A 20,378-nucleotide genomic window follows, 5' to 3' on the forward strand; every position below is an offset into this window, starting at 1 on the left:
CTAATTAACTTTGTCATATGAAAATTAAGTCTGAAAGTACCCTAGATTTCCTTCGTTGGAACTTTTTACCGGAAATCTTAAAGCGCATGGTTGTCGTAAAGAATCGATAGCGCTTAAAAAGAGCTTTCAAATGCACATAAACACGACCTATTTCGGATGATCCAGTCAAGAAATATGACCTTTAAAGTTTGAACCATTTTCGATGTAATGTGCTAATAAATCGTAGATATCTGCCCGTTTGTTTGTCTACGACCATACCACGATGAACACACCTGTTCTCGTCCGATCGCGGAAGTTAAGCATCGTCGGGCCGGGATAGTACTTGGATGGGGGACCGCCTGGGAACTCCTGGTGTCGTAGGCTATTGACTTTTTCACGTTACATTATTTATCATTACAACTGTGACGTATCTTTTTTACGCAATAGCCGCTGAGTAAATCAAGTAAGGGACGTGATTAGAAGTTGCTTTCCCTTCAAAACGGCTACAATCTTGCTGCAATAAATGCGCCACGTCGCAAATAAATGGATTACGAGCGTCAGACAAAGAAAATGGCGATGTACTTACATTGCTAACTAACTTTGTCATATGAAAATTAAGTCTGAAAGTACCCTAGATTGCCTTCGTTGGAACTTTTTACCGGAAATCTTAAAGCGCATTATTGTCGTAAAGAATCGATAGCGCTTAAAAGGAGCTTTCAAATGCACATAAACACGAATTATTTCCGATCACCCAGTCAAGAATTATGATCTTTAAAGTTTGAACCATTTTCGATGTAATGTGCCAATAAATCGTAGATATCTACCCGTATGTTTGTCTACGACCATACCACGATGAACACACCTGTTCTCGTCCGATCACGGAAGTTAAGCATCGTCGGGCCGGGATAGAACTTGGATGGGGGACCGCCTGGGATCTCCCGGTGTCGTAGGCTATTGACGTTTTCACGTTACATTATTTATCATCACGACTGTGACGTATCTTTTTTACGCAATAGCCGCCGAGTAAATCAAGTAAGGGACATGATTAGAAGTTTCTTTCCCTTCAAAACGGCTACAATCGTGCTGAAATAAATGCGCCACGTCGCAAATGAATGGATTACGAGCGTCAGACAAAGAAAATGGCGATGTACTTACTTTGTTAACTAACTTTGTCATATGAAAATTAAGTCTGAAAGTACCCTAGATTTCCTTCGTTGGAACTTTTTACCGGAAATCTTAAAGCGCATGGTTGTCGTAAAGAATCGATAGCGCTTAAAAAGAGCTTTCAAATGCACATAAACACGACCTATTTCGGATGATCCAGTCAAGAAATATGACCTTTAAAGTTTGAACCATTTTCGATGTAATGTGCTAATAAATCGTAGATATCTGCCCGTTTGTTTGTCTACGACCATACCACGATGAACACACCTGTTCTCGTCCGATCGCGGAAGTTAAGCATCGTCGGGCCGGGATAGTACTTGGATGGGGGACCGCCTGGGAACTCCTGGTGTCGTAGGCTATTGACTTTTTCACGTTACATTATTTATCATTACAACTGTGACGTATCTTTTTTACGCAATAGCCGCTGAGTAAATCAAGTAAGGGACGTGATTAGAAGTTGCTTTCCCTTCAAAACGGCTACAATCTTGCTGCAATAAATGCGCCACGTCGCAAATAAATGGATTACGAGCGTCAGACAAAGAAAATGGCGATGTACTTACATTGCTAACTAACTTTGTCATATGAAAATTAAGTCTGAAAGTACCCTAGATTTCCTTCGTTGGAACTTTTTACCGGAAATCTTAAAGCGCATGGTTGTCGTAAAGAATCGATAGCGCTTAAAAAGAGCTTTCAAATGCACATAAACACGACCTATTTCGGATGATCCAGTCAAGAAATATGACCTTTAAAGTTTGAACCATTTTCGATGTAATGTGCTAATAAATCGTAGATATCTGCCCGTTTGTTTGTCTACGACCATACCACGATGAACACACCTGTTCTCGTCCGATCGCGGAAGTTAAGCATCGTCGGGCCGGGATAGTACTTGGATGGGGGACCGCCTGGGAACTCCTGGTGTCGTAGGCTATTGACTTTTTCACGTTACATTATTTATCATTACAACTGTGACGTATCTTTTTTACGCAATAGCCGCTGAGTAAATCAAGTAAGGGACGTGATTAGAAGTTGCTTTCCCTTCAAAACGGCTACAATCTTGCTGCAATAAATGCGCCACGTCGCAAATAAATGGATTACGAGCGTCAGACAAAGAAAATGGCGATGTACTTACATTGCTAACTAACTTTGTCATATGAAAATTAAGTCTGAAAGTACCCTAGATTGCCTTCGTTGGAACTTTTTACCGGAAATCTTAAAGCGCATTATTGTCGTAAAGAATCGATAGCGCTTAAAAGGAGCTTTCAAATGCACATAAACACGAATTATTTCCGATCACCCAGTCAAGAATTATGATCTTTAAAGTTTGAACCATTTTCGATGTAATGTGCCAATAAATCGTAGATATCTACCCGTATGTTTGTCTACGACCATACCACGATGAACACACCTGTTCTCGTCCGATCACGGAAGTTAAGCATCGTCGGGCCGGGATAGAACTTGGATGGGGGACCGCCTGGGATCTCCCGGTGTCGTAGGCTATTGACGTTTTCACGTTACATTATTTATCATCACGACTGTGACGTATCTTTTTTACGCAATAGCCGCCGAGTAAATCAAGTAAGGGACATGATTAGAAGTTTCTTTCCCTTCAAAACGGCTACAATCGTGCTGAAATAAATGCGCCACGTCGCAAATGAATGGATTACGAGCGTCAGACAAAGAAAATGGCGATGTACTTACTTTGTTAACTAACTTTGTCATATGAAAATTAAGTCTGAAAGTACCCTAGATTTCCTTCGTTGGAACTTTTTACCGGAAATCTTAAAGCGCATGGTTGTCGTAAAGAATCGATAGCGCTTAAAAAGAGCTTTCAAATGCACATAAACACGACCTATTTCGGATGATCCAGTCAAGAAATATGACCTTTAAAGTTTGAACCATTTTCGATGTAATGTGCTAATAAATCGTAGATATCTGCCCGTTTGTTTGTCTACGACCATACCACGATGAACACACCTGTTCTCGTCCGATCGCGGAAGTTAAGCATCGTCGGGCCGGGATAGTACTTGGATGGGGGACCGCCTGGGAACTCCTGGTGTCGTAGGCTATTGACTTTTTCACGTTACATTATTTATCATTACAACTGTGACGTATCTTTTTTACGCAATAGCCGCTGAGTAAATCAAGTAAGGGACGTGATTAGAAGTTGCTTTCCCTTCAAAACGGCTACAATCTTGCTGCAATAAATGCGCCACGTCGCAAATAAATGGATTACGAGCGTCAGACAAAGAAAATGGCGATGTACTTACATTGCTAACTAACTTTGTCATATGAAAATTAAGTCTGAAAGTACCCTAGATTGCCTTCGTTGGAACTTTTTACCGGAAATCTTAAAGCGCATTATTGTCGTAAAGAATCGATAGCGCTTAAAAAGAGCTTTCAAATGCACATAAACACGACCTATTTCGGATGATCCAGTCAAGAAATATGACCTTTAAAGTTTGAACCATTTTCGATGTAATGTGCTAATAAATCGTAGATATCTGCCCGTTTGTTTGTCTACGACCATACCACGATGAACACCCCTGTTCTCGTCCGATCGCGGAAGTTAAGCATCGTCGGGCCGGGATAGTACTTGGATGGGGGACCGCCTGGGAACTCCTGGTGTCGTAGGCTATTGACTTTTTCACGTTACATTATTTATCATTACAACTGTGACGTATCTTTTTTACGCAATAGCCGCTGAGTAAATCAAGTAAGGGACGTGATTGGAAGTTGCTTTCCCTTCAAAACGGCTACAATCTTGCTGCAATAAATGCGCCACGTCGCAAATAAATGGATTACGAGCGTCAGACAAAGAAAATGGCGATGTACTTACATTGCTAACTAACTTTGTCATATGAAAATTAAGTCTGAAAGTACCCTAGATTGCCTTCGTTGGAACTTTTTACCGGAAATCTTAAAGCGCATTATTGTCGTAAAGAATCGATAGCGCTTAAAAGGAGCTTTCAAATGCACATAAACACGAACTATTTCCGATCACCCAGTCAAGAATTATGATCTTTAAAGTTTGAACCATTTTCGATGTAATGTGCCAATAAATCGTAGATATCTACCCGTATGTTTGTCTACGACCATACCACGATGAACACACCTGTTCTCGTCCGATCACGGAAGTTAAGCATCGTCGGGCCGGGATAGAACTTGGATGGGGAACCGCCTGGGATCTCCCGGTGTCGTAGGCTATTGACGTTTTCACGTTACATTATTTATCATCACGACTGTGACGTATCTTTTTTACGCAATAGCCGCCGAGTAAATCAAGTAAGGGACATGATTAGAAGTTTCTTTCCCTTCAAAACGGCTACAATCGTGCTGAAATAAATGCGCCACGTCGCAAATGAATGGATTACGAGCGTCAGACAAAGAAAATGGCGATGTACTTACTTTGTTAACTAACTTTGTCATATGAAAATTAAGTCTGAAAGTACCCTAGATTTCCTTCGTTGGAACTTTTTACCGGAAATCTTAAAGCGCATGGTTGTCGTAAAGAATCGATAGCGCTTAAAAAGAGCTTTCAAATGCACATAAACACGACCTATTTCGGATGATCCAGTCAAGAAATATGACCTTTAAAGTTTGAACCATTTTCGATGTAATGTGCTAATAAATCGTAGATATCTGCCCGTTTGTTTGTCTACGACCATACCACGATGAACACCCCTGTTCTCGTCCGATCGCGGAAGTTAAGCATCGTCGGGCCGGGATAGTACTTGGATGGGGGACCGCCTGGGAACTCCTGGTGTCGTAGGCTATTGACTTTTTCACGTTACATTATTTATCATTACAACTGTGACGTATCTTTTTTACGCAATAGCCGCTGAGTAAATCAAGTAAGGGACGTGATTAGAAGTTGCTTTCCCTTCAAAACGGCTACAATCTTGCTGCAATAAATGCGCCACGTCGCAAATAAATGGATTACGAGCGTCAGACAAAGAAAATGGCGATGTACTTACATTGCTAACTAACTTTGTCATATGAAAATTAAGTCTGAAAGTACCCTAGATTGCCTTCGTTGGAACTTTTTACCGGAAATCTTAAAGCGCATTATTGTCGTAAAGAATCGATAGCGCTTAAAAGGAGCTTTCAAATGCACATAAACACGAATTATTTCCGATCACCCAGTCAAGAATTATGATCTCTAAAGTTTGAACCATTTTCGATGTAATGTGCCAATAAATCGTAGATATCTACCCGTATGTTTGTCTACGACCATACCACGATGAACACACCTGTTCTCGTCCGATCACGGAAGTTAAGCATCGTCGGGCCGGGATAGAACTTGGATGGGGGACCGCCTGGGATCTCCCGGTGTCGTAGGCTATTGACGTTTTCACGTTACATTATTTATCATCACGACTGTGACGTATCTTTTTTACGCAATAGCCGCCGAGTAAATCAAGTAAGGGACATGATTAGAAGTTTCTTTCCCTTCAAAACGGCTACAATCGTGCTGAAATAAATGCGCCACGTCGCAAATGAATGGATTACGAGCGTCAGACAAAGAAAATGGCGATGTACTTACTTTGTTAACTAACTTTGTCATATGAAAATTAAGTCTGAAAGTACCCTAGATTTCCTTCGTTGGAACTTTTTACCGGAAATCTTAAAGCGCATGGTTGTCGTAAAGAATCGATAGCGCTTAAAAAGAGCTTTCAAATGCACATAAACACGACCTATTTCGGATGATCCAGTCAAGAAATATGACCTTTAAAGTTTGAACCATTTTCGATGTAATGTGCTAATAAATCGTAGATATCTGCCCGTTTGTTTGTCTACGACCATACCACGATGAACACACCTGTTCTCGTCCGATCGCGGAAGTTAAGCATCGTCGGGCTGGGATAGTACTTGGATGGGGGACCGCCTGGGAACTCCTGGTGTCGTAGGCTATTGACTTTTTCACGTTACATTATTTATCATTACAACTGTGACGTATCTTTTTTACGCAATAGCCGCTGAGTAAATCAAGTAAGGGACGTGATTAGAAGTTGCTTTCCCTTCAAAACGGCTACAATCTTGCTGCAATAAATGCGCCACGTCGCAAATAAATGGATTACGAGCGTCAGACAAAGAAAATGGCGATGTACTTACATTGCTAACTAACTTTGTCATATGAAAATTAAGTCTGAAAGTACCCTAGATTGCCTTCGTTGGAACTTTTTACCGGAAATCTTAAAGCGCATTATTGTCGTAAAGAATCGATAGCGCTTAAAAGGAGCTTTCAAATGCACATAAACACGAACTATTTCCGATCACCCAGTCAAGAATTATGATCTTTAAAGTTTGAACCATTTTCGATGTAATGTGCCAATAAATCGTAGATATCTACCCGTATGTTTGTCTACGACCATACCACGATGAACACACCTGTTCTCGTCCGATCACGGAAGTTAAGCATCGTCGGGCCGGGATAGAACTTGGATGGGGGACCGCCTGGGATCTCCCGGTGTCGTAGGCTATTGACGTTTTCACGTTACATTATTTATCATCACGACTGTGACGTATCTTTTTTACGCAATAGCCGCCGAGTAAATCAAGTAAGGGACATGATTAGAAGTTTCTTTCCCTTCAAAACGGCTACAATCGTGCTGAAATAAATGCGCCACGTCGCAAATGAATGGATTACGAGCGTCAGACAAAGAAAATGGCGATGTACTTACTTTGTTAACTAACTTTGTCATATGAAAATTAAGTCTGAAAGTACCCTAGATTTCCTTCGTTGGAACTTTTTACCGGAAATCTTAAAGCGCATGGTTGTCGTAAAGAATCGATAGCGCTTAAAAAGAGCTTTCAAATGCACATAAACACGACCTATTTCGGATGATCCAGTCAAGAAATATGACCTTTAAAGTTTGAACCATTTTCGATGTAATGTGCTAATAAATCGTAGATATCTGCCCGTTTGTTTGTCTACGACCATACCACGATGAACACCCCTGTTCTCGTCCGATCGCGGAAGTTAAGCATCGTCGGGCCGGGATAGTACTTGGATGGGGGACCGCCTGGGAACTCCTGGTGTCGTAGGCTATTGACTTTTCACGTTACATTATTTATCATTACGACTGTGACGTATCTTTTTTACGCAATAGCCGCTGAGTAAATCAAGAAAGAGACATGATTAGAAGTTGCTTTTCCTTCAAAACGGCTACAATCGTGCTGAAATAAATGCGCCACGTCGCAAATGAATGGATTACGAGCGTCAGACAAAGAAAATGGCGATGTACTTACTTTGCTAACTAACTTTGTCATATGAAAATTAAGTCTGAAAGTACCCTAGATTGCCTTCGTTGGAACTTTTTACCGGAAATCTTAAAGCGCATTATTGTCGTAAAGAATCGATAGCGCTTAAAAGGAGCTTTCAAATGCACATAAACACGAACTATTTCCGATCACCCAGTCAAGAATTATGATCTTTAAAGTTCGAACCATTTTCGATGTAATGTGCTAATAAATCGTAAATATCTACCCGTATGTTTGTCTACGACCATACCACGATGAACACACCTGTTCTCGTCCGATCACGGAAATTAAGCATCGTCGGGCCGGGATAGAACTTGGATGGGGCACCGCCTGGGATCTCCCGGTGTCGTAGGCTATTGACGTTTTCACGTTGCATTATTTATCACCACGACTGTGACGTATCTTTTTTACGCAATAGCCGCCGAGTAAATCAAGTAAGGGACATGATTAGAAGTTTCTTTCCCTTCAAAACGGCTACAATCGTGCTGAAATAAATGCGCCACGTCGCAAATGAATGGATTACGAGAGTCAGACAAAGAAAATGGCGATGTACTTTCTTTGTTAACTAACTTTGTCATATGAAAATTAAGTCTGAAAGTACCCTAGATTGCCTTCGTTGGAACTTTTTACCGGAAATCTTAAAGCGCATTATTGTCGTAAAGAATCGATAGCGCTTAAAAGGAGCTTTCAAATGCACATAAACACGAACTATTTCCGATCACCCAGTCAAGAATTATGATCTTTAAAGTTCGAACCATTTTCGATGTAATGTGCTAATAAATCGTAGATATCTACCCGTATGTTTGTCTACGACCATACCACAATGAACACACCTGTTCTCGTCCGATCACGGAAATTAAGCATCGTCGGGCCGGGATAGAACTTGGATGGGGCACCGCCTGGGATCTCCCGGTGTCGTAGGCTATTGACGTTTTCACGTTGCATTATTTATCACCACGACTGTGACGTATCTTTTTTACGCAATAGCCGCCGAGTAAATCAAGTAAGGGACATGATTAGAAGTTTCTTTCCCTTCAAAACGGCTACAATCGTGCTGAAATAAATGCGCCACGTCGCAAATGAATGGATTACGAGCGTCAGACAAAGAAAATGGCGATGTACTTTCTTTGTTAACTAACTTTGTCATATGAAAATTAAGTCTGAAAGTACCCTAGATTGCCTTCGTTGGAACTTTTTACCGGAAATCTTAAAGCGCATTATTGTCGTAAAGAATCGATAGCGCTTAAAAGGAGCTTTAAAATGCACATAAACACGAACTATTTCCGATCACCCAGTCAATAATTATGATCTTTAAAGTTCGAACCATTTTCGATGTAATGTGCTAATAAATCGTAGATATCTACCCGTACGTTTGTCTACGACCATACCACGATGAACACACCTGTTCTCGTCCGATCACGGAAGTTAAGCATCGTCGGGCCGGGATAGAACTTGGATGGGGCACCGCCTGGGATCTCCCGGTGTCGTAGGCTATTGACGTTTTCACGTTACATTATTTATCATCACGACTGTGACGTATCTTTTTTACGCAATAGCCGCCGAGTAAATCAAGTAAGGGACATGATTAGAAGTTTCTTTCCCTTAAAAAGGGCTACATTCTTGCTGCAATAAATGCGCCACGTCGCAAATGAATGGATTAAGAGCGTCAGACAAAGAAAATGGCGATGTAGTTACTTTGCTAATTAACTTTGTCATATGAAAATTAAGTCTGCAAGTACCCTAGATTGCCTTCGTTGGAACTTTTTACCGGAAATCATAAAGCGCATTATTGTTGTAAAGAATCGATAGCGCTTAAAAAGAGCTTTCAAATGCACATAAACACGACCTATTTCGAATGATCGAGTCAAGAAATATGACCTTTAAAGTTTGAACCATTTTCGATGTAATGTGCTAATAAATCGTAGATATCTGCCCGTTTGTTTGTCTACGACCATACCACGATGAACACACCTTTTCTCGTCCGATCACGGAAGTTAAGCATCGTCAGGCCGGGATAGTACTTGGATGGGGGACCGCCTGGGATCTCCCAGTGTCGTAGGCTATTGACTATTTCACGTTACATTATTTATCATTACAACTGTGACGTATCTTTTTTACGCAATAGCCGCTGAGTAAATCAAGTAAGGGACGTGATTAGAAGTTGCTTTCCCTTCAAAACGGCTACAATCTTGCTGCAATAAATGCGCCACGTCGCAAATAAATGGATTACGAGCGTCAGACAAAGAAAGTGGCGATGTAGTTGCTTTGCTAATTAACTTTGTCATATGAAAATTAAGTCTGAAAGTACCCTAGATTTCCTTCGTTGGAACTTTTTACCGGAAATCTTAAAGCGCATGGTTGTCGTAAAGAATCGATAGCGCTTAAAAAGAGCTTTCAAATGCACATAAACACGACCTATTCCGGATGATCCAGTCAAGAAATATGACCTTTAAAGTTTGAACCATTTTCGATGTAATGTGCTAATAAATCGTAGATATCTGCCCGTTTGTTTGTCTACGACCATACCACGATGAACACACCTTTTCTCGTCCGATCACGGAAGTTAAGCATCGTCGGGCCGGGATAGTACTTGGATGGGGGACCGCCTGGGATCTCCCGGTGTCGTAGGCTATTGACTATTTCACGTTACATTATTTATCATTACAACTGTGACGTATCTTTTTTACGCAATAGCCGCTGAGTAAATCAAGTAAGGGACGTGATTAGAAGTTGCTTTCCCTTCAAAATGGCTACAATCGTGCTGAAATAAATGCGCCACGTCGCAAATGAATGGATTACGAGCGTCAGACAAAGAAAATGGCGATGTAGTTACTTTGCTAACTAACTTTGTCATATGAAAATTAAGTCTGAAAGTACCCTAGATTGCCTTCGTTGGAACTTTTTACCGGAAATCTTAAAGCGCATTATTGTTGTAAAGAATCGATAGCGCTTAAAAAGAGCTTTCAAATGCACATAAACACGACCTATTTCGAATGATCGAGTCAAGAAATATGACCTTTAAAGTTTGAACCATTTTCGATGTAATGTGCTAATAAATCGTAGATATCTGCCCGTTTGTTTGTCTACGACCATACCACGATGAACACACCTTTTCTCGTCCGATCACGGAAGTTAAGCATCGTCGGGCCGGGATAGTACTTGGATGGGGGACCGCCTGGGATCTCCCAGTGTCGTAGGCTATTGACTATTTCACGTTACATTATTTATCATTACAACTGTGACGTATCTTTTTTACGCAATAGCCGCTGAGTAAATCAAGTAAGGGACGTGATTAGAAGTTGCTTTCCCTTCAAAACGGCTACAATCTTGCTGCAATAAATGCGCCACGTCGCAAATAAATGGATTACGAGCGTCAGACAAAGAAAGTGGCGATGTAGTTACTTTGCTAATTAACTTTGTCATATGAAAATTAAGTCTGAAAGTACCCTAGATTTCCTTCGTTGGAACTTTTTACCGGAAATCTTAAAGCGCATGGTTGTCGTAAAGAATCGATAGCGCTTAAAAAGAGCTTTCAAATGCACATAAACACGACCTATTCCGGATGATCCAGTCAAGAAATATGACCTTTAAAGTTTGAACCATTTTCGATGTAATGTGCTAATAAATCGTAGATATCTGCCCGTTTGTTTGTCTACGACCATACCACGATGAACACACCTTTTCTCGTCCGATCACGGAAGTTAAGCATCGTCGGGCCGGGATAGTACTTGGATGGGGGACCGCCTGGGATCTCCCGGTGTCGTAGGCTATTGACTATTTCACGTTACATTATTTATCATTACAACTGTGACGTATCTTTTTTACGCAATAGCCGCTGAGTAAATCAAGTAAGGGACGTGATTAGAAGTTGCTTTCCCTTCAAAATGGCTACAATCGTGCTGAAATAAATGCGCCACGTCGCAAATGAATGGATTACGAGCGTCAGACAAAGAAAATGGCGATGTACTTACTTTGCTAACTAACTTTGTCATATGAAAATTAAGTCTGAAAGTACCCTAGATTGCCTTCGTTGGAACTTTTTACCGGAAATCTTAAAGCGCATTATTGTCGTAAAGAATCGATAGCGCTTAAAAGGAGCTTTCAAATGCACATAAACACGAACTATTTCCGATCACCCAGTCAAGAATTATGATCTTTAAAGTTCGAACCATTTTCGATGTAATGTGCTAATAAATCGTAGATATCTACCCGTATGTTTGTCTACGACCATACCACGATGAACACACCTGTTCTCGTCCGATCACGGAAGTTAAGCATCGTCGGGCCGGGATAGAACTTGGATGGGGGACCGCCTGGGATCTCCCGGTGTCGTAGGCTATTGACGTTTTCACGTTACATTATTTATCATCACGACTGTGACGTATCTTTTTTACGCAATAGCCGCCGAGTAAATCAAGTAAGGGACATGATTAGAAGTTTCTTTCCCTTCAAAACGGCTACAATCGTGCTGAAATAAATGCGCCACGTCGCAAATGAATGGATTACGAGCGTCAGACAAAGAAAATGGCGATGTACTTACTTTGTTAACTAACTTTCTCATATGAAAATTAAGTCTGAAAGTACCCTAGATTGCCTTCGTTGGAACTTTTTACCGGAAATCTTAAAGCGCATTATTGTCGTAAAGAATCGATAGCGCTTAAAAGGAGCTTTAAAATGCACATAAACACGAACTATTTTCGATCACCCAGTCAAGAATTATGATCTTTAAAGTTCGAACCATTTTCGATGTAATGTGCTAATAAATCGTAGATATCTACCCGTATGTTTGTCTACGACCATACCACGATGAACACACCTGTTCTCGTCCGATCACGGAAGTTAAGCATCGTCGGGCCGGGATAGTACTTGGATGGGGGACTGCCTGGGATCTCCCGGTGTCGTAGGCTATTGACGTTTTCACGTTACATTATTTATCATCACGACTGTGACGTATCTTTTTTACGCAATAGCCGCCGAGTAAATCAAGTAAGGGACATGATTAGAAGTTTCTTTCCCTTAAAAAGGGCCACAATCTTGCTGCAATAAATGCGCCACGTCGCAAATGAATGGATTAAGAGCGTCAGACAAAGAAAATGGCGATGTAGTTACTTTGCTAATTAACTTTGTCATATGAAAATTAAGTCTGCAAGTACCCTAGATTGCCTTCGTTGGAACTTTTTACCGGAAATCATAAAGCGCATTATTGTTGTAAAGAATCGATAGCGCTTAAAAAGAGCTTTCAAATGCACATAAACACGACCTATTTCGAATGATCGAGTCAAGAAATATGACCTTTAAAGTTTGAACCATTTTCGATGTAATGTGCTAATAAATCGTAGATATCTGCCCGTTTGTTTGTCTACGACCATACCACGATGAACACACCTGTTCTCGTCCAATCACGGAAGTTAAGCATCGTCGGGCCGGGATAGTACTTGGATGGGGGACCGCCTGGGATCTCCCGGTGTCGTAGGCTATTGACTATTTCACGTTACATTATTTATCATTACATCTGTGACGTATCTTTTTTACGCAATAGCCGCTGAGTAAATCAAGTAAGGGACGTGATTAGAAGTTGCTTTCCCTTCAAAACGGCTACAATCGTGCTGAAATAAATGCGCCACGTCGCAAATGAATGGATTACGAGCGTCAGACAAAGAAAATGGCGATGTACTTACTTTGCTAACTAACTTTGTCATATGAAAATTAAGTCTGAAAGTACCCTAGATTGCCTTCGTTGGAACTTTTTACCGGAAATCTTAAAGCGCATTATTGTCGTAAAGAATCGATAGCGCTTAAAAGGAGCTTTCAAATGCACATAAACACGAACTATTTCCGATCACCCAGTCAAGAATTATGATCTTTAAAGTTCGAACCATTTTCGATGTAATGTGCTAATAAATCGTAGATATCTACCCGTATGTTTGTCTACGACCATACCACGATGAACACACCTGTTCTCGTCCGATCACGGAAGTTAAGCATCGTCGGGCCGGGATAGAACTTGGATGGGGGACCGCCTGGGATCTCCCGGTGTCGTAGGCTATTGACGTTTTCACGTTACATTATTTATCATCACGACTGTGACGTATCTTTTTTACGCAATAGCCGCCGAGTAAATCAAGTAAGGGACATGATTAGAAGTTTCTTTCCCTTCAAAACGGCTACAATCGTGCTGAAATAAATGCGCCACGTCGCAAATGAATGGATTACGAGCGTCAGACAAAGAAAATGGCGATGTACTTACTTTGTTAACTAACTTTGTCATATGAAAATTAAGTCTGAAAGTACCCTAGATTGCCTTCGTTGGAACTTTTTACCGGAAATCTTAAAGCGCATTATTGTCGTAAAGAATCGATAGCGCTTAAAAGGAGCTTTAAAATGCACATAAACACGAACTATTTTCGATCACCCAGTCAAGAATTATGATCTTTAAAGTTCGAACCATTTTCGATGTAATGTGCTAATAAATCGTAGATATCTACCCGTATGTTTGTCTACGACCATACCACGATGAACACACCTGTTCTCGTCCGATCACGGAAGTTAAGCATCGTCGGGCCGGGATAGTACTTGGATGGGGGACTGCCTGGGATCTCCCGGTGTCGTAGGCTATTGACGTTTTCACGTTACATTATTTATCATCACGACTGTGACGTATCTTTTTTACGCAATAGCCGCCGAGTAAATCAAGTAAGGGACATGATTAGAAGTTTCTTTCCCTTAAAAAGGGCCACAATCTTGCTGCAATAAATGCGCCACGTCGCAAATGAATGGATTAAGAGCGTCAGACAAAGAAAATGGCGATGTAGTTACTTTGCTAATTAACTTTGTCATATGAAAATTAAGTCTGCAAGTACCCTAGATTGCCTTCGTTGGAACTTTTTACCGGAAATCATAAAGCGCATTATTGTTGTAAAGAATCGATAGCGCTTAAAAAGAGCTTTCAAATGCACATAAACACGACCTATTTCGAATGATCGAGTCAAGAAATATGACCTTTAAAGTTTGAACCATTTTCGATGTAATGTGCTAATAAATCGTAGATATCTGCCCGTTTGTTTGTCTACGACCATACCACGATGAACACACCTGTTCTCGTCCAATCACGGAAGTTAAGCATCGTCGGGCCGGGATAGTACTTGGATGGGGGACCGCCTGGGATCTCCCGGTGTCGTAGGCTATTGACTATTTCACGTTACATTATTTATCATTACATCTGTGACGTATCTTTTTTACGCAATAGCCGCTGAGTAAATCAAGTAAGGGACGTGATTAGAAGTTGCTTTCTCTTCAAAACGGCTACAATCTTGCTGCAATAAATGCGCCACGTCGCAAATAAATGGATTACGAGCGTCAGACAAAGAAAATGGCGATGTAGTTACTTTGCTAATTAACTTTGTCATATGAAAATTAAGTCTGAAAGTACCCTAGATTTCCTTCGTTGGAACTTTTTACCGGAAATCTTAAAGCGCATGGTTGTCGTAAAGAATCGATAGCGCTTAAAAAGAGCTTTCAAATGCACATAAACACGACCTATTTCGGATGATCCAGTCAAGAAATATGACCTTTAAAGTTTGAACCATTTTCGATGTAATGTGCTAATAAATCGTAGATATCTGCCCGTTTGTTTGTCTACGACCATACCACGATGAACACACCTGTTCTCGTCCGATCACGGAAGTTAAGCATCGTCGGGCCGGGATAGTACTTGGATGGGGGACCGCCTGGGAACTCCTGGTGTCGTAGGCTATTGACTTTTTCACGTTACATTATTTATCATTACGACTGTGACGTATCTTTTTTACGCAATAGCCGCTGAGTAAATCAAGAAAGAGACATGATTAGAAGTTGCTTTCCCTTCAAAACGGCTACAATCGTGCTGAAATAAATGCGCCACGTCGCAAATGAATGGATTACGAGCGTCAGACAAAGAAAATGGCGATGTACTTACTTTGCTAACTAACTTTGTCATATGAAAATTAAGTCTGAAAGTACCCTAGATTGCCTTCGTTGGAACTTTTTACCGGAAATCTTAAAGTGCATTATTGTCGTAAAGAATCGATAGCGCTTAAAAGGAGCTTTCAAATGCACATAAACACGAACTATTTCCGATCACCCAGTCAACAATTATGATCTTTAAAGTTCGAACCATTTTCGATGTAATGTGCTAATAAATCGTAGATATCTACCCGTATGTTTGTCTACGACCATACCACGATGAACACACCTGTTCTCGTCCGATCACGGAAGTTAAGCATCGTCGGGCCGGGATAGAACTTGGATGGGGGACCGCCTGGGATCTCCCGGTGTCGTAGGCTATTGACGTTTTCACGTTACATTATTTATCATCACGACTGTGACGTATCTTTTTTACGCAATAGCCGCCGAGTAAATCAAGTAAGGGACATGATTAGAAGTTTCTTTCCCTTCAAAACGGCTACAATCGTGCTGAAATAAATGCGCCACGTCGCAAATGAATGGATTACGAACGTCAGACAAAGAAAATGGCGATGTACTTACTTTGTTAACTAACTTTGTCATATGAAAATTAAGTCTGAAAGTACCCTAGATTGCCTTCGTTGGAACTTTTTACCGGAAATTTTAAAGCGCATTATTGTCGTAAAGAATCGATAGCGCTTAAAAGGAGCTTTAAAATGCACATAAACACGAACTATTTCCGATCACCCAGTCAAGAATTATGATCTTTAAAGTTCGAACCATTTTCGATGTAATGTGCTAATAAATCGTAGATATCTACCCGTATGTTTGTCTACGACCATACCACGATGAACACACCTGTTCTCGTCCGATCACGGAAGTTAAGCATCGTCGGGCCGGGATAGAACTTGGATGGGGGGCAGCCTTGCATCTCCCGGTGTCGTAGGCTATTGACTTTTTCACGTTACATTATTTATCATCACGACTGTGACGTATCTTTTTTACGCAATAGCCGCCGAGTAAATCAAGTAAGGGACATGATTAGAAGTTTCTTTCCCTTAAAAAAGGCTACAATCTTGCTGCAATAAATGCGCCACGTCGCAAATGAATGGATTAAGAGCGTCAGACAAAGAAAATGGCGATGTAGTTACTTTGCTAATTAACTTTGTCATATGAAAATTAAGTCTGAAAGTACCCTAGATTTCCTTCGTTGGAACTTTTTACCGGAAATCTTAAAGCGCATGGTTGTCGTAAAGAATCGATAGCGCTTAAAAAGAGCTTTCAAATGCACATAAACACGACCTATTTCGGATGATCCAGTCAAGAAATATGACCTTTAAAGTTTGAACCATTTTCGATGTAATGTGCTAATAAATCGTAGATATCTGCCCGTTTGTTTGTCTACGACCATACCACGATGAACACACCTGTTCTCGTCCGATCACGGAAGTTAAGCATCGTCGGGCCGGGATAGTACTTGGATGGGGGACCGCCTGGGAACTCCTGGTGTCGTAGGCTATTGACTTTTTCACGTTACATTATTTATCATTACGACTGTGACGTATCTTTTTTACGCAATAGCCGCTGAGTAAATCAAGAAAGAGACATGATTAGAAGTTGCTTTCCCTTCAAAACGGCTACAATCGTGCTGAAATAAATGCGCCACGTCGCAAATGAATGGATTACGAGCGTCAGACAAAGAAAATGGCGATGTACTTACTTTGCTAACTAACTTTGTCATATGAAAATTAAGTCTGAAAGTACCCTAGATTGCCTTCGTTGGAACTTTTTACCGGAAATCTTAAAGTGCATTATTGTCGTAAAGAATCGATAGCGCTTAAAAGGAGCTTTCAAATGCACATAAACACGAACTATTTCCGATCACCCAGTCAACAATTATGATCTTTAAAGTTCGAACCATTTTCGATGTAATGTGCTAATAAATCGTAGATATCTACCCGTATGTTTGTCTACGACCATACCACGATGAACACACCTGTTCTCGTCCGATCACGGAAGTTAAGCATCGTCGGGCCGGGATAGAACTTGGATGGGGGACCGCCTGGGATCTCCCGGTGTCGTAGGCTATTGACGTTTTCACGTTACATTATTTATCATCACGACTGTGACGTATCTTTTTTACGCAATAGCCGCCGAGTAAATCAAGTAAGGGACATGATTAGAAGTTTCTTTCCCTTCAAAACGGCTACAATCGTGCTGAAATAAATGCGCCACGTCGCAAATGAATGGATTACGAACGTCAGACAAAGAAAATGGCGATGTACTTACTTTGTTAACTAACTTTGTCATATGAAAATTAAGTCTGAAAGTACCCTAGATTGCCTTCGTTGGAACTTTTTACCGGAAATTTTAAAGCGCATTATTGTCGTAAAGAATCGATAGCGCTTAAAAGGAGCTTTAAAATGCACATAAACACGAACTATTTCCGATCACCCAGTCAAGAATTATGATCTTTAAAGTTCGAACCATTTTCGATGTAATGTGCTAATAAATCGTAGATATCTACCCGTATGTTTGTCTACGACCATACCACGATGAACACACCTGTTCTCGTCCGATCACGGAAGTTAAGCATCGTCGGGCCGGGATAGAACTTGGATGGGGGGCAGCCTTGCATCTCCCGGTGTCGTAGGCTATTGACTTTTTCACGTTACATTATTTATCATCACGACTGTGACGTATCTTTTTTACGCAATAGCCGCCGAGTAAATCAAGTAAGGGACATGATTAGAAGTTTCTTTCCCTTAAAAAGGGCTACAATCTTGCAATCATTGAACTACGACGTCCCAATTCCTTTTCCTTGGCGCTTTAGCGTTAAAACACATTTAACTACGTGCACGGCCCTTTGAACGCTGTAATATGGCCATTTGCATCCTATTAAAGGCCTTATACGTAAATACTGTCGCTCCACCTGCCTGCGCAAGTTACCATTGGTCTAGTGTTTTCAGTCTCAATGTAATATGACGTCCCAAGTCATTTTCCTTGGTGCCATGGCTTTAGAACACTTTTAACTCCGTGGATAGCCCTCTAAATGCTGTAATATTGCCTTTTGCAGCCAAATAAAGGCTTAACACGTAAATAACGTGGTTCCACCACCCTTCGCGGGATGCCATTAGTCTAGTCCTTCCAGTCTCAATGGACAATGACGTCCCAAGTCGTTTTCTTTGACGCCGTGACGTTTGAAAACGCCTAAGTACGCGCACAGTCCTCTAAATGCTATAGTATGGCCTTTGTAAGTCTAAAAAAGGCCTTACGCGTAAATCACGTGCTTCCACTCTCCAAACCAGGCCACCAATGGTGTACCTTTTGCGACTATCATTGAACTACGACGTCACAATTCCTTTTCCTTGGCGCTTTAGCGTTAAAACACTTTTTACTACGTGCACAGACCTCTAAATGCTGTAATATTGACTTTTGCAGCCAAATAAAGGCTTTACACGTAAATAACGTGGTTCCATCACCCGTCGCGGGATACCATTAGTCTAGTCCTTCCAGTCTCAATAGACTATGACGTGTCAAGTCCTTTTCCTTGGCGCTTTAGCGTTAAAACACTTTTTACTACGTGCACAGACCTCTAAATGCTGTAATATTGCCTTTTGCAGCCAAATAAAGGCTTAACACGTAAATAACGTGGTTCCACCACCCTTCGCGGGATGCCATTAGTCTAGTCCTTCCAGTGTCAATAGACTATGACGTCCCAAGTCCTTTTCCTTGGCGCCATGGCTTTAGAACACTTTTAACTCCGTGGATAGCCCTCTAAAGGCTGTAATATGGCCATTTGCAGCCTAATAAAGGTGTTATACGTAAATAGCGTCGTTCCACCTGCCTGCGCAGGTTACCATAGGAGTAGTCCTTCCAGTCTCAATGGACTATGACGTCCCAAGTCCTTTTCCTTGGCGCCATGGCTTTAGAACAAGGTTAACTCCGTGCACAGCCCTCTAAATGCTGTAACATGGCCTTTTGCAGACTAATAAAGGCTTTAAACGTAAATACTGTCGTTCCAACTGCCTGCGCAGGTTACCATAGGAGTAGTGCTTCCAGTCTCAATGGACTATGACGTCCCAAGTCCTTTTCCTTGGCGCCATGGCTATAGAACACTGTTAACTACGTGCACAGCCCTCTAAAGGCATTAATATGGCCATTTGGAGCCTAATAAAGGCCTTACACGTAAATCACGTTCTACCACGTCCCCAGCAAGGCTACCAATGGTCTAGTGTTCCCAGTCTTAATGGAATATGACGTCTCAAGTCCTTTTCCGTGACGCCATGGCTTTAGAGCACTGTTAACTACGCCCACAGCCCTCTAAATGCGGCATTATCGTCTTTTGCAGGCTAATAAAGGCCTTACCCGTAAATAACGTGCTTCCATGCTCCCAGCCATGCTACCATTGATGTAGTCCTTCCAGTCTCAATGGAATACGACGTGCCAAGTCGTTTTCCTTCGCGCTATGGTGTTAGAACACTGTTAACTACGTGCACGGCCCTTTGAACGCTGTAATATGGCCATTTGCAGCCTATTAAAGGCCTTATACGTAAATACTGTCGCTCCACCTGCCTGCGCAAGTTACCATTGGTGTAGGCCTTCCAGTCTCAATGGACAATGACGTACCAAGTCGTTTTCTTTGACGCCGTGACGTTTGAAAACGCCTAAGTACGCGCACAGTCCTCTAAATGCTATAGTATGGCCTTTGTAAGTCTAAAAAAGGCCTTACGCGTAAATCACGTGCTTCCACTCTCCAAACCAGGCTACCAATGGTGTACCTTTTGCGACTATCATTGAACTACGACGTCACAATTTCTTTTCCTTGGCGCCTTAGCGTTAAAACACTTTTTACTACGTGCACAGACCTCTAAATGCTGTAATATTGCCTTTTGCAGCCAAATAAAGGCTTTACACGTAAATAACGTGGTTCCACCACCCTTCGCGGGATACCATTAATCTAGTCCTTCCAGTCTCAATAGACTATGACGTCCCAAGTCCTTTTCCTTGGCGCCATGGCTTTAGAACACTTT

At 41.4% G+C, this 20,378-nt stretch overlaps 28 non-coding genes and 4 pseudogenes across 28 annotated transcripts; all 32 read left to right on the forward strand.

The window, feature by feature from the left end:
* The first annotated feature begins 244 nt into the window (after positions 1-244).
* LOC130615521 (5S ribosomal RNA) lies at positions 245-363 on the forward strand. The gene has a single exon (XR_008976610.1). It is a non-coding gene; the product is annotated as a 5S ribosomal RNA (ribosomal RNA).
* Positions 364-813: 450 nt separating this feature from the next.
* LOC130616138 (5S ribosomal RNA) lies at positions 814-932 on the forward strand. The gene has a single exon (XR_008977222.1). It is a non-coding gene; the product is annotated as a 5S ribosomal RNA (ribosomal RNA).
* Positions 933-1,382: 450 nt separating this feature from the next.
* On the forward strand, positions 1,383-1,501 carry LOC130615522 (5S ribosomal RNA). The gene has a single exon (XR_008976611.1). It is a non-coding gene; the product is annotated as a 5S ribosomal RNA (ribosomal RNA).
* A 450-nt stretch (positions 1,502-1,951) lies between these two features.
* Positions 1,952-2,070, forward strand: LOC130615524 (5S ribosomal RNA). The gene has a single exon (XR_008976612.1). It is a non-coding gene; the product is annotated as a 5S ribosomal RNA (ribosomal RNA).
* A 450-nt stretch (positions 2,071-2,520) lies between these two features.
* Positions 2,521-2,639, forward strand: LOC130616139 (5S ribosomal RNA). Its single transcript, XR_008977223.1, has one exon. It is a non-coding gene; the product is annotated as a 5S ribosomal RNA (ribosomal RNA).
* Positions 2,640-3,089: 450 nt separating this feature from the next.
* LOC130615525 (5S ribosomal RNA) lies at positions 3,090-3,208 on the forward strand. The gene has a single exon (XR_008976613.1). It is a non-coding gene; the product is annotated as a 5S ribosomal RNA (ribosomal RNA).
* A 450-nt stretch (positions 3,209-3,658) lies between these two features.
* LOC130616463 (5S ribosomal RNA) lies at positions 3,659-3,777 on the forward strand. The gene has a single exon (XR_008977545.1). It is a non-coding gene; the product is annotated as a 5S ribosomal RNA (ribosomal RNA).
* Positions 3,778-4,227: 450 nt separating this feature from the next.
* Positions 4,228-4,346, forward strand: LOC130616750 (5S ribosomal RNA). Its single transcript, XR_008977830.1, has one exon. It is a non-coding gene; the product is annotated as a 5S ribosomal RNA (ribosomal RNA).
* A 450-nt stretch (positions 4,347-4,796) lies between these two features.
* On the forward strand, positions 4,797-4,915 carry LOC130616464 (5S ribosomal RNA). The gene has a single exon (XR_008977546.1). It is a non-coding gene; the product is annotated as a 5S ribosomal RNA (ribosomal RNA).
* A 450-nt stretch (positions 4,916-5,365) lies between these two features.
* LOC130616140 (5S ribosomal RNA) lies at positions 5,366-5,484 on the forward strand. Its single transcript, XR_008977224.1, has one exon. It is a non-coding gene; the product is annotated as a 5S ribosomal RNA (ribosomal RNA).
* A 450-nt stretch (positions 5,485-5,934) lies between these two features.
* LOC130616228 (5S ribosomal RNA) lies at positions 5,935-6,053 on the forward strand. The gene has a single exon (XR_008977312.1). It is a non-coding gene; the product is annotated as a 5S ribosomal RNA (ribosomal RNA).
* A 450-nt stretch (positions 6,054-6,503) lies between these two features.
* On the forward strand, positions 6,504-6,622 carry LOC130616141 (5S ribosomal RNA). Its single transcript, XR_008977225.1, has one exon. It is a non-coding gene; the product is annotated as a 5S ribosomal RNA (ribosomal RNA).
* Positions 6,623-7,072: 450 nt separating this feature from the next.
* LOC130616467 (5S ribosomal RNA) lies at positions 7,073-7,191 on the forward strand. The gene has a single exon (XR_008977548.1). It is a non-coding gene; the product is annotated as a 5S ribosomal RNA (ribosomal RNA).
* A 449-nt stretch (positions 7,192-7,640) lies between these two features.
* On the forward strand, positions 7,641-7,759 carry LOC130617859 (5S ribosomal RNA). The gene has a single exon (XR_008978935.1). It is a non-coding gene; the product is annotated as a 5S ribosomal RNA (ribosomal RNA).
* A 450-nt stretch (positions 7,760-8,209) lies between these two features.
* On the forward strand, positions 8,210-8,328 carry LOC130618276 (5S ribosomal RNA). The gene has a single exon (XR_008979350.1). It is a non-coding gene; the product is annotated as a 5S ribosomal RNA (ribosomal RNA).
* A 450-nt stretch (positions 8,329-8,778) lies between these two features.
* Positions 8,779-8,897, forward strand: LOC130616911 (5S ribosomal RNA). Its single transcript, XR_008977990.1, has one exon. It is a non-coding gene; the product is annotated as a 5S ribosomal RNA (ribosomal RNA).
* Positions 8,898-9,347: 450 nt separating this feature from the next.
* On the forward strand, positions 9,348-9,466 carry LOC130618656 (5S ribosomal RNA; annotated as a pseudogene).
* A 450-nt stretch (positions 9,467-9,916) lies between these two features.
* On the forward strand, positions 9,917-10,035 carry LOC130618080 (5S ribosomal RNA). Its single transcript, XR_008979154.1, has one exon. It is a non-coding gene; the product is annotated as a 5S ribosomal RNA (ribosomal RNA).
* A 450-nt stretch (positions 10,036-10,485) lies between these two features.
* LOC130618446 (5S ribosomal RNA) lies at positions 10,486-10,604 on the forward strand (annotated as a pseudogene).
* Positions 10,605-11,054: 450 nt separating this feature from the next.
* On the forward strand, positions 11,055-11,173 carry LOC130618081 (5S ribosomal RNA). The gene has a single exon (XR_008979155.1). It is a non-coding gene; the product is annotated as a 5S ribosomal RNA (ribosomal RNA).
* Positions 11,174-11,623: 450 nt separating this feature from the next.
* Positions 11,624-11,742, forward strand: LOC130616142 (5S ribosomal RNA). The gene has a single exon (XR_008977226.1). It is a non-coding gene; the product is annotated as a 5S ribosomal RNA (ribosomal RNA).
* Positions 11,743-12,192: 450 nt separating this feature from the next.
* Positions 12,193-12,311, forward strand: LOC130617490 (5S ribosomal RNA). Its single transcript, XR_008978568.1, has one exon. It is a non-coding gene; the product is annotated as a 5S ribosomal RNA (ribosomal RNA).
* A 450-nt stretch (positions 12,312-12,761) lies between these two features.
* On the forward strand, positions 12,762-12,880 carry LOC130617830 (5S ribosomal RNA). The gene has a single exon (XR_008978907.1). It is a non-coding gene; the product is annotated as a 5S ribosomal RNA (ribosomal RNA).
* A 450-nt stretch (positions 12,881-13,330) lies between these two features.
* Positions 13,331-13,449, forward strand: LOC130616143 (5S ribosomal RNA). The gene has a single exon (XR_008977227.1). It is a non-coding gene; the product is annotated as a 5S ribosomal RNA (ribosomal RNA).
* A 450-nt stretch (positions 13,450-13,899) lies between these two features.
* Positions 13,900-14,018, forward strand: LOC130617491 (5S ribosomal RNA). Its single transcript, XR_008978569.1, has one exon. It is a non-coding gene; the product is annotated as a 5S ribosomal RNA (ribosomal RNA).
* A 450-nt stretch (positions 14,019-14,468) lies between these two features.
* LOC130617831 (5S ribosomal RNA) lies at positions 14,469-14,587 on the forward strand. Its single transcript, XR_008978908.1, has one exon. It is a non-coding gene; the product is annotated as a 5S ribosomal RNA (ribosomal RNA).
* Positions 14,588-15,037: 450 nt separating this feature from the next.
* LOC130617410 (5S ribosomal RNA) lies at positions 15,038-15,156 on the forward strand. The gene has a single exon (XR_008978488.1). It is a non-coding gene; the product is annotated as a 5S ribosomal RNA (ribosomal RNA).
* Positions 15,157-15,606: 450 nt separating this feature from the next.
* Positions 15,607-15,725, forward strand: LOC130616145 (5S ribosomal RNA). Its single transcript, XR_008977228.1, has one exon. It is a non-coding gene; the product is annotated as a 5S ribosomal RNA (ribosomal RNA).
* Positions 15,726-16,175: 450 nt separating this feature from the next.
* On the forward strand, positions 16,176-16,294 carry LOC130618673 (5S ribosomal RNA; annotated as a pseudogene).
* A 450-nt stretch (positions 16,295-16,744) lies between these two features.
* Positions 16,745-16,863, forward strand: LOC130617423 (5S ribosomal RNA). Its single transcript, XR_008978501.1, has one exon. It is a non-coding gene; the product is annotated as a 5S ribosomal RNA (ribosomal RNA).
* A 450-nt stretch (positions 16,864-17,313) lies between these two features.
* LOC130616147 (5S ribosomal RNA) lies at positions 17,314-17,432 on the forward strand. Its single transcript, XR_008977230.1, has one exon. It is a non-coding gene; the product is annotated as a 5S ribosomal RNA (ribosomal RNA).
* A 450-nt stretch (positions 17,433-17,882) lies between these two features.
* On the forward strand, positions 17,883-18,001 carry LOC130618674 (5S ribosomal RNA; annotated as a pseudogene).
* The last annotated feature ends 2,377 nt before the right edge of the window (positions 18,002-20,378 follow it).

This window comes from Hydractinia symbiolongicarpus, chromosome 11 (assembly GCF_029227915.1).
Source record: "Hydractinia symbiolongicarpus strain clone_291-10 chromosome 11, HSymV2.1, whole genome shotgun sequence".
Lineage (NCBI taxonomy): Eukaryota > Metazoa > Cnidaria > Hydrozoa > Anthoathecata > Hydractiniidae > Hydractinia > Hydractinia symbiolongicarpus.